The sequence below is a fragment of the Canis lupus genome, chromosome 19 (assembly GCF_048164855.1).
Source record: "Canis lupus baileyi chromosome 19, mCanLup2.hap1, whole genome shotgun sequence".
NCBI classification, from domain to species: Eukaryota; Metazoa; Chordata; class Mammalia; order Carnivora; family Canidae; genus Canis; species Canis lupus.
In genome coordinates, this window is record NC_132856.1 from 3,134,104 (window position 1) to 3,144,661 (window position 10,558).

General features: G+C 54.0%; 1 long non-coding RNA gene across 15 annotated transcripts; it reads right to left on the reverse strand.

Moving 5' to 3' along the window:
• Positions 1-1,426: 1,426 nt before the first annotated feature.
• LOC140609698 (uncharacterized) lies at positions 1,427-7,768 on the reverse strand. 15 transcript variants are annotated; one of them, XR_012011445.1, is made up of 7 exons: positions 7,472-7,768; positions 5,995-6,533; positions 3,818-5,492; positions 2,692-3,388; positions 2,474-2,577; positions 2,212-2,355; positions 1,743-2,053 (listed from the first exon to the last, which is right to left on the reverse strand). It is a non-coding gene; the product is annotated as an uncharacterized lncRNA (long non-coding RNA). The 15 variants fall into 15 exon arrangements; XR_012011437.1 differs by having other exon boundaries at positions 2,212-2,333; positions 2,474-3,388; positions 5,995-6,147; positions 6,264-6,533; positions 7,472-7,766; XR_012011442.1 differs by having other exon boundaries at positions 2,212-2,333; positions 2,474-2,700; positions 3,252-3,388; positions 7,472-7,766.
• Between the last annotated feature and the right edge of the window lie 2,790 nt (positions 7,769-10,558).

A 10,558-nucleotide genomic window follows, 5' to 3' on the forward strand; every position in this document is an offset into this window, starting at 1 on the left:
GAGTAGGTACTCAATAAAAATTCATTGGATAAATCCAAGGGAGGGAAGGAAGGAGCAGGACCCAGGGATACTGAAAAGCTTTAGTCTACTATGAAGACAATAAACACTCCGCGATGGAATTGAGGAAAAGTTATGCCCAAGGCACCCCACCCTTCCAGTCTAATGATTTACATTCCCAGGCAGTCTTATCTCCCCACCACAAACCTCCTGAGTCCTTCCCCCCCAACCCCCACCCGCCAGCTCAGCTGTCTGGGGGCTTGGTTGCTCCAGAGCCAAATATAGGAAGTTTTGTGGTTTTGCATGTGGGGCAAGTGGCAGGGTGACAGATCGCATACTGTGCTTGGGCCCATGGTAGGACTCTGCTGGCAGGGACAGCGGGCCCAGGCCTGCCCCGGACCTGGCCCTACGTGGGAGGATTTGTGAGCCAGAGGCAGAGAAGGGTGTTCTCAAGCTGGCAGCGTTGCACGAGGTGGCCAGTGAGCCAGGCCTTCCACACAACCAGTGACATGTGGTCCTGAGCGCCCTGGAGCACCCCTGTGAGGAGAGTGAGTGGTGGGGGGAGCAAGGACTCTGACCTACACTGGAGGCCTCCACTGTCTCATCTATAAGATGGACATGACGCAGAGGCTGGAGGACTCTGTGGGAGCAAGGCCTCGCCAACACGCAGCTCCGGGTGCCCTTATGCACCAGCTCACCATCCCCCGCAGCAGCATCAGTGCCCTCTGCAGATGGAGAAATGGAGGCCTTGCCCCTAGCCTCAGGGCAAGGATGCAGCAGACCTGGATCCCATTTCACCCTCCTGTCTTCTGCACCCTACTCCAGACAGCCTCGCCTCCGTGAGTCAGCACGCAGAACAGAACTGCTAATGACAGGCTGTCAGAGAGCCCACCCGGAGATAGGTGAGGGCGGGAGGAGGAGTGTGGCCCCAATAAAACCTAGAGGGCCTCTGCACTTGCGGAGGACTGGTCCTGGGGCAGTGCCCGGCTCAGCCAGCAGCCCCAGGCTTCTAATTACTCGAGAACACAAAGCAGGCACGCCGCCCCCCAGTCGTCTGAGAGTCTAGTGGGGTGAGCTACAGAGGCACCCTGAGTCCAGTCGGGGGGATTGGCTAACTGCCAGCAAACCCATGGCCCTTTCCTCCTGGGCCTGGAGAATCAGCTATGTTCCCACCTCCTTTGCTCTGGGTACAGCTAGTGAACACGTGTGAGTGGAGCCAATGCCCATCCCACCCAGCTCGGGCCCAGGAGGCCTCCTGTGTGACCCCACACACACTTTCTACCCATGTCTGCCCATCCGATGTTGACACCCAGGGTGGCTGGAGAGCCATGCATTGAGGTGGCTGAGCCTCCATCAGCCTCGATCCCTGAATCACTGTACGGAGTCGACACAGATCACCCCATCACAATCACCCACTCAACTCAACATGTGAGTGAAAACATGCTTCTGCCATGCTCAGCCACGGAGAAGTGTTTTTACCTGGCACAGCAAACTAGGATCACTGTGACGTACCTATATTCCTCATCTTCCCCGTGGGGATAATATGTGTGTTCAAAAGTCGCTGAGTGGGGCACCTGGGTGGCTCAGCGGTTGAGCGTCTGCCTTCAGCTCAGGGTGTGACCCCAGGGTCCCAGGATCGAATCCCACATCGGTCTCCCTGCGAGGAGCCTGCTTCTCCCTCTGCCTGTGTCTCTGCCTCTCCCTCTGTGCCTCTCATAAGTAAATAAGTACAATCTTAAAAAAAAAAAAAAAAAAAGTCGTTGAGTGGGTTAAATTCAATGTGATAACGTGCCAGCCAGCAGGGAATACTTGTGAAACGTTTGATGAAATGTTTGATGAATGTCTGAACGAGTCAGACGGTTTGGGACGGTTTGGCTGCTGCACGAGTCGGGACGGCTTTGGTCTGTGATGGCAGGATGCTGGGTGAACAGTTGCTTAAACCATACGGACGTTGATTGTTTACTCAGCGAGGCCTCTGGAAGTGGCGGTTCTGGAGCTCCGGCGGCCGCCGGGTCAGGCCCTTCCACCCTCCCGCCGCCCGAGTCCCAAGGCCGGCCTGTTCCAACCAAGGAAGCAAGAGGCAGGGGCAAAGTGCTTTCTCCTTGAGAGGCTCTAGCTTTTCCTCCAGGAAGCAAACCTTTTCCCAGAGCCCCCAGGACCAGGACGTGTGCCATTTCCTCCCGTTGACCCGGAGGGGGTCTGTTGCCGTCTTACCTGCCAGGGAGCGGGGAGCTGGAGGGGCTACCGGTGGCCACCGAAGTACCCGGAGATGGAAGGATGTGGCACGTGGGTGAGCACCCAGACGTCACACACATGGTATCAGGAAACTTGGCAGACTGAGGAGGAAGGGTGGCAGCTCTGGGGAAAGGAAGCCCCAGGAAAGATGGGGCGGCTGGGGGGCCCCTGTGCACAGGCCCAGGCAACCCAGAGGCCCGGAGAGGCCCGGCCCTGCACACCCAGAGCGCCACTCCACTACCCTTGGGCGTTTGTCCGAATTCTTTCCGTTGCAAATTTGTCCGAATTCTTTCCGATGCCCCCTGGACCTGGTCTGAGCCTCAGGACATCCAGCTGTCTCGGCCACTGAAGAATGCGCGGGAAGACCAGGATGAGCTGCAGCTGGGACTCAGGACCTCCAGCCTCAGGGCTCCGCCTCTCTCTGCTGCTCCCTCCTGCTTTCCTGCGAGTTGCTCCCACCTGGAAAGCCTTTTCCGGTGGTGGTGAGGGGAGGGGGATGTGCAAAGGTGACTTCCAGCAGCTCCAAGTTCCATTCCTGGGCTTGGAGAGCCCAGTGGCGGGACTTGTGCTCCCCAGGGACTTCAGCAGACATCCTGAGGTTCGCTCTGGGTGGCCCATGGGGTCACACAAGCAGCTCTGGGGCGTGGGAGTCCTCAGGGCACATCGGAATAACAGTTGTCTGGTCACTGGAGCCAGTGGCCCAACAGGTGCTGGGATGTCAGAGAGGTGGACAGAGGCCGGCCGTGGTGAAGGCCGGGCTGCTGCTGGTGGGCAATTGCCCAGACCCAGGGCAGAGGCGGAGGCCGCAGGCTGGGCCCCGTGGACTGGCCCTCCCCTGCTCCATGCGCCCGACCCCCCAGGAAGCCCTCCTGCAGCAATGACCACGGCTGGCCCTCCCGGGCTGCCTGCGGAGCCAGACCCCTGGCTCCTCCTGCCTTCGTGCGACCACTGACGCTAACCGTTATTTGCACTGGGGGGTCCTGCTCCAGCCTGGCCTCCCCTCAGAGCTCCAGACTTACCTGCCTTCCTCCTCACACCTGCACTCCCGTATCCAGGACAAATGTCGGGCCATGTGGGGCGCACAGCAGTCCCCCCCCTCCGTCAACTCCTTCAACTGTCCCCATTTCGGTGAACAGCAGCCCCATCCTCACGGCTGCTGAAGCCAAAAGCCAGAGACATCTCCTTTCCTCCCTGCCTCACACCCACATCTAACTCTAAGGGGATCTTGGCACAGCTCTAAAACTCAGTCCAGAATTTTTACCTCTGCTGTTGCCACCCTGGCCCGAGACACTGCCGGGTCCTGCGGGGATGGTTGGAACCGCCCCTCTCTGCCCTCCACGCAAGCCACAGCCAGGGCAAACCTCTGCATCCAATAACATCTCTGCTCAACCCCCTCAGGGTCTCCTCCCCTCATGCCTGAATCCAGAGCACTTTCAGTGGCTGGCAGGGCGCTCTCCTCTGAACCTCCACCATAACCTCATCCCCCACCACTTTCCCCAGTCACTCCACTTCACCACACTGGCTTCTACATTTTTTCTCAAATATGCCAAGAACATGGCTGCCGCAGGACCTTTGCACCTCCTACCTGATGGCTCTCCCACCAGCAGCTGTCATCTGTGCATGGCTGGCTCTCTTTCTGGCACTCAGCTCTCTTCTCAAATGTTGATCCTCACCCTAAGTCTACTGTCTTCCTTCCCTGACCACCAGAGAGCACGTAGTACTTGCTTCTACCTTGTAGTGATTTCAAGGAAGGGACAGAAAGGAGGAAATTGGGAGATAGAGAGTCACCCAAAATTGTACACAACCAGAGCTTGGAGCTACACTATGAAAGGGATCAGGGTGCAGCCACTGGCAAACAGCAGGAAGGAGCCAGCGACAAGTGCCCTGACCTCTGTCCTGTTTCACTCCCAGCTCCCCTTGCTGCCCCACTGTGCAAACCCAGGTGGAGAGAGCCTGAGTGCGTAGTCTAAATGTGACCAAAGGCAGAGGAGGGTACCCAGAAGGGAAATGGAGAAGATGCTACTGAGCTTTCATCTGGCTCCACCACTTTCTGGCTGTTGAGTCTGGGCAAGTTTCCTAACTCTGTGCCTCAGTTGAGCCTGGAGCCCCATGTGGGGTCCGATCTCAATGCTAAGATCCTCACCTGAGCCAAAACCTAGGGTCAGCTGCTTAACCACCTGAGCCACCCAGGCGCCCCGGTAGCATTTCTTATTCTGGAAGAGGCCAAACCAACATTAAAGAGGCCTCAGCATATTGGGCTTAGTGGTTCAACATCGCAGTGGGCGCCCCCGCTGGGCCTCGGTGGCACATCCTCTTCCCCTTGAGGACACCTGTGTTTGGCAACCTGTGCCTGGGAAGGGAGAAGCTGCAGAGCTTTCTTTTCCGAGCAGCAGGAAGGCAAACGGCCTCGTTCCTGGTCCTGGTGTTGACTGGGTCACCGCCACCCTGGGGCCTCGGGTTCCGTATCTGTGCAAAGGAGGGCCGAGGGCTGGTCATGTGCATACCTGTGGCCCTGTCCTCCTCCAGGAGCGATCACCTCCACAGTCATTCCCAGGGTGCCCATGGCTGGTCTCCGAGGCAATGGGCATCAGAACCACAGGGAGAGTGTGTGAGGGACCACCCTGGATCAACACCCCTTTGTGGAAATGCTGGGAGATGTCATTCCTGCCTCCACCACACCCCCACCCCCACCCCCAGCACAGCAGAGCCACTCCCAGCCATCCTGGCCACGTGCCCTGCGCACCCCCCAGCATGGGGGCTGCTGCCAGGGGCCCAGGATCAGAGTCAGATGCCTCTCCCATCAGCACCCCTCTCCCTGGAGCTTTGTGAGGCTCCCACTACGTCCTGGGGGAGAGGCCAGGTGCTGTTTGCAGATGAGGAAATCGAGGCTCAAACAACGATGACTTCGGCCAAGTTTCCTCAGCTTCTCGACCATCTCCCAAAGCCAAGTCACTGGGCCTTCCCCTTCCCCTGGGAGCCAGTGAGACCAGGAGCAAGTAGGAGAGGAGGAACTCAGAGGGAGGATTGCAGACCCAGGGATCCTGGAGGTGAAGCAGCGCCAGGTGAGGAAATGGCAGAGGAAGGCCTAGGAAAATCCTGGCGTGCAAACCACCGTGTCCTTCCCAAGCCCACGCAAACGTTGCTAATTGATTACAACATCCTTTCCTGTTGGGCCAGCCTCAGAACCCTTCTCAACACAGCACTCCAGGCAGCCTCCGCCTGTTGGTTGAAGTGGGAGCTCAGGATGAAACCACATGATTCTTTAAAAAAAAAAAAAAATGTATTTATTTACTCATGAGAAACACAAAGAGAGACAGAGACACAGGCAGAGGAAGAAGCAGGCTCCCTGCAGTGACCCCGATGTGGGAGTTGATTGCAGGACCCCAGGATCACAACCTGAGCCGAGGGCAGACCCTCAACTGCTGAGCCACCCAGGTGCCCCAAACCCCATGATTCTCAGATCAGCATCTGAAGGATGGTGAAAAGAGAGGGGAAACACAGGGGTCTCAGGACCAGAGCAGACAATGCTCTGGGGACCAGGGACGTGGGCAGAGGCAGGCAGTAGTGTGCTGGGAGATGCACTGCCCAGCTCCCTCTCCAGGAAGGATTCGCTGGCCAGCTGGGTGCAGGGGTGGCTAGCAGGCACCCTCCAGCTGTCCCTGCCTCGGGGTCTCCCTCAGCTGCCGAGCCAGCTGGTGTGAGGTGACTCCCTTCTCAGGGCAGCCCACATCCAACAACCTGGGACTAGAAAGGCCCAGTCACCTTGCCCGGACACAGGACAGCTCCAGGGGCGGTATCAGTTCAGAAGAGCTCACAGGGTGACCAAGGCTTTGCAGGGTCTGCAAGGCAGTTTGACTTCTCCCTTTTCCTTCTACAAATGTCGATCCCTAACATGCACTGAAACGGTCTCGGCACCTGCTTCCCAAGAGCCCAAGCTGGAGGAGCTGGGGGGGCTGAAGCCCAGGGACTGAGGTTACAGCCCAGTGGTTTTCCACCCAGCCTCAGGCAAGTGCCTTGTAAATGCCATGTACCCTCTCCGGATGCAGGTCTGCAGGTGTTGTCAACGTGCCCGGATCTTCCTTTTGCCTTGAACAGCCAGCAGGGCGTGGACACATGTTACCTTCCTTCTCTGGCCTCAGAGACCCGATTGCCCACCGAGCTGTTCGGCAACAAACCCATGTCCGATGCACCGTGCCGGGCTCCTGGGGTTTCAGGCAAGGCCCCTGCCCTCACAGGGCTTACACTCCAGGAAAGTAAGGAAACATAATAAAGAGCCAGGATCATTCCGGTCTCAGAAAGTGCTAGAAAGAAAACAGATCAGGGCAAGGACTCGATAATGATTGTAGAGATGAGCCCCACTTGACAGGGTGGCCAGGAAAGGCCTTTCTGATGTGTGGCCTTTGAGCTGACACCTGACTGCAACCAGAGCGATGTGGACATCAGGGGAAACTGAGGCTGACAACCGTCATTTCCTCAGCCTATAACTCCTGGGGCCCTGGGGCATCTTACCTGCACTCTCAGGCAGTGTGTGTGGGGGTGGGTGGGCATTAGTCAAGCAAACAGATTATCATAAGTCAGAAGAGTGTTGCTGTAATGGGGGGGGGGGGCTCAATAAGAGGCCTGGAGGCCAGTGGGAGCCCAAGGGAGGAGGCATCTCCCCAACTCCAGGGTGATGCAGGGGGTGGTCAGGAAGGCCTTCCTGGAGATGAGGTAGTGTGCTCTAGAGAACAGAAGAAAGGACATGTGCAAGAACCTAGAGATGACACCTGTAGTAGCAAAATCCTCGGGTTCTTGTACTCCACGGGGATTAACTCTTTTGTGTCACCCAAAATTCCTGTGTTGGAGCCCTAACCCTTGATGTGACTGTATTTGGACATGGGGCCTACAAGGAGGTAATTGAGGGCTAAAAGGGGTCCCGGGGTGGGGCCCTGATGCCATAGGAGTGGTGTCCTTATAAGAAGAGACACCAGAGAGCTCATACTCTCTCTCCCTGAATCCACGCACACACCAAGAGAAGGCCCCATGAGCACACAGCAAGATGACAGCCATTTGCAAGACAGGAAGAGAATCCCACCAGAAACCCAGCCTGCCAACACCCCGATCTGGGACTCCCAGCCTCAGACGTCTGTGGCGGTTGCCCATGCCACCCCTCACGTCACCCCCCACACCACCACCCAGGGGGGCAACTACTTGCATCCTCACTTTACAGATGGAGAAAGGAAGGCCCCAAGTAACTTGCCTGTGGTTCCCCAGCTGTGAGTGCAGTCAGGCCTCCAGTCAGGCCTGGAGCCCATGCTGTCGCCCTCCGCCTCCATGCTATAGGTCTACACGGCCCTGAAAGTGCATACCTGCACAAGTTTATAGGTGCCTACTTGCTCCTTTCTTTCCTTCTAATCCTGGCCCTGGCTCTGGCTTGTTTCTGAGAGCCATGGGGGACCATGGGAGGAGTGCCAGGGCCACATTTGAGTTCTAGAACACTACTCAGGTGGCTGGAAGGCAGGGGATGGATTCTTTGGGAAGGAACTCAGGCTTCCCAGGTTGTCTAAGCAACCCTGGAACCAGAACCCAGGGGACTCTCCTCTCTGTGGGATCTGTGACTGCCCTTCCCAAGTGAGGGCCATAGAGACCCAGCCCTGAGGTGTCTGCAACAAGGAAGGTGGATTGCGCATCTCCCACAGCTTTGAGATTCTCAGCTCCTACCTTACCCCTGCTGCCTCCTTGCATGGGTCCCTGCCTCACCCCAGCCCCAGTCCAGCTCTGAAGTGACAGCCAGCCTTAAAAGCTCCCGAACTAGATAAATATCTCTGCCTGGATATTCAGTTAGGAAACAGCTGAGCATCAGAAGTCAGATCTCAAGGGAGCCCCTGCCCTCCCCAGTCCCCTCCTAGCCAGCTTAGAAAGGGGTGTGAAATGACTCTGCTGTTCATGGATGGATGAATGGAAAAATGAAACATGGTCTGTCCAGACAATGGAATCTTATTCAACCCGAAAAAAGAAGTTTGACATGGGTTACAACATGGAAACACCTTGAGGACATCATGCTAAGTAACATAAGCCAGTCACAAAAGGACGACTACTGTATGATTCCACCTACATGAGGTATCTAGAATCATCGAATTCATAGAGGCAGAAAGTAGGATGGTGAGTGCAGAGGATGGGGAGTTAGAATTCAGCCGGCACAGTTTCCATTTGGGGAGATGAAAAAGTTCTAGAGATGATGGTGGGGATGGCTGAGCAACAGTGTGAGTGTGCTTAATGCCACTGAACTGCACACTTACAAATGATGAAGAAGGTAAATTTCATGTTATATGTATTTTACCACAATAGCAAACAAAACACAACAAAGACTTTGGGCAGGGGAGGGAGGGGGATGAGCTTTGGGAGGGGAGGAGTCAGGAGCACAGCGCTACTCTAGGCCTCTTCCCTCACTGGGAAATGGGAGCAGCTCCTCTGATCCTCACAGATTGCCTGCTGCTTTACTGCTGGCTATGTCTAATCCCCACCATACCCCGTGAAGCAGGAACTGAGAGGTACAGATGAGGAAACTGGGTTTGGAGAGGTGAGATGATGCCCAGTTTACACAGCAGGTGTGTGAAGAAGTGGAGAGTCAATCCAGAACCTAAGAGACATGCTCGAAAGTGGCATGACAAGCACAGTGTACCTTACACCTCTAGGTGGTGGGCAGGGAGTAATTAGCACAACATGGGACCTTGTGTTAGAACTGATGGCTGGGATTCCCCCTCTCTGGGAGGGCCCTCAGCTTCTCCATCTGTGTTTCTTCTCTGCCTCTCTGGCCATAGTTGATTGGTCCAGGTGCAGAAACCAACCACCTAGTAGACCAATCAGGGTCCTTGACACTGTAGCTGGAGTTAGCCATTCAATCATTTCTAATGACAGGAGTCATGAGCAGCAGGAGACGTTGGGACATGTATGAGGAGACATTGAAGATAATGTTCAGAGAGAAGCAAAGACCAAAAAAACAAAAAATGCCTCAAAATTTGTATTATTGGGGTTAGATTGTGGAAAAATTGAAACTCCAAATAACAATAGCTTAAAAGAGAAAACTTATTTCTCTGTCAGGTACATTGTCCCAGGCTGTGATGACACCAGGATCCTGGCACCTTTTCCCTGATACTCCACTCTCCTCATGTGGCTTCCACCTCCTGGTGCAAAGTCCAGCCATTACATTCACATTCTGACCACCTGGAAGGAGTGTGAGGAGTTTTACTGACCCACTCCCCAGTGAACTTGCTGAAAATGATAAAACAGAACAAAATACTCTAAAGGCTCTGGAAATGGTCATAATGGCAAACAGCAAATAAACATTTATGTAAGGAAATCTATGTAAATTTGGTAAGAAAGGAGAGTACATGGTATCCTTCTACCAACCCACTTCAGTGAGGCAGACTCCACTCCAGACTCCTATAGCTAATAACACAGTGCTTTCTGCTCCCCAGCTCCCATTCAGAGGGCTTTCTTGTCAGAAGAAGCTGAACTTCAACAGTTTTCATCCTGTTCCCAGCTACCTAATGCTGAGACTTAGTTCCAACTGACTATGGTCAAAAGGTGGGGGTTCCTCTCTTCCATCCAACCCCTAAAAAGTAAACAAACAAATAGTAGTAACTAGCCCTGGAATATGGAGGTGAGCAATACAGTGTATTATCTAAAATGTCCAATTTCCAGCAAAATAAAATATACATATATGTATATATACATATGTCATGCAAAGAAATAAGAAAGTATGACCCATACACCAGTAAAAAAAAAAAAAAAAAAAAACAATGCAAATTGCCTGTGAGAGTGACCAGATGTTAGATTCAATAGAAAAAGACTAGGGCAGCCCCGGTGGCTCAGCGGTTTAGCGCTGCCTTCAGCCCAGGGCCTGATCCTGGAGACCTGGGATCGAGTCCCACGTCGGGCTCCCTGCATGGGGCCTGCTTCTCCCTCTGCCTGTGTCTCTGCCTCTCTCTGTCTCTCTCTCTCTCTCTCAATCTGTGTGTGTGTGTCTCTCATGAATAAATAAATTAAATATTTTTTTAAAAAAGATTTCAAAGTAGCCATTTTAACTGTCTTCATAGGACTAAAGGGGAGCATAATTAAAGAAGTAAAAGAAAGTATGCTGACAATGCTGCATCAAACAGATAATATCAATAAAGAGATAGAAATTATTTTAAAAGACCAAATGGAGGTTATAGAGAAGAAAATTAGAGTAACTGAAAGTGAAAACTAACTAAAAGAACTCAACAGTAGATGGGAACTGGCAGAGAAAGAATTAACAAACTTGAAGATACATCAATAGAGATTATTCAAGAACAGAGACAAAAAA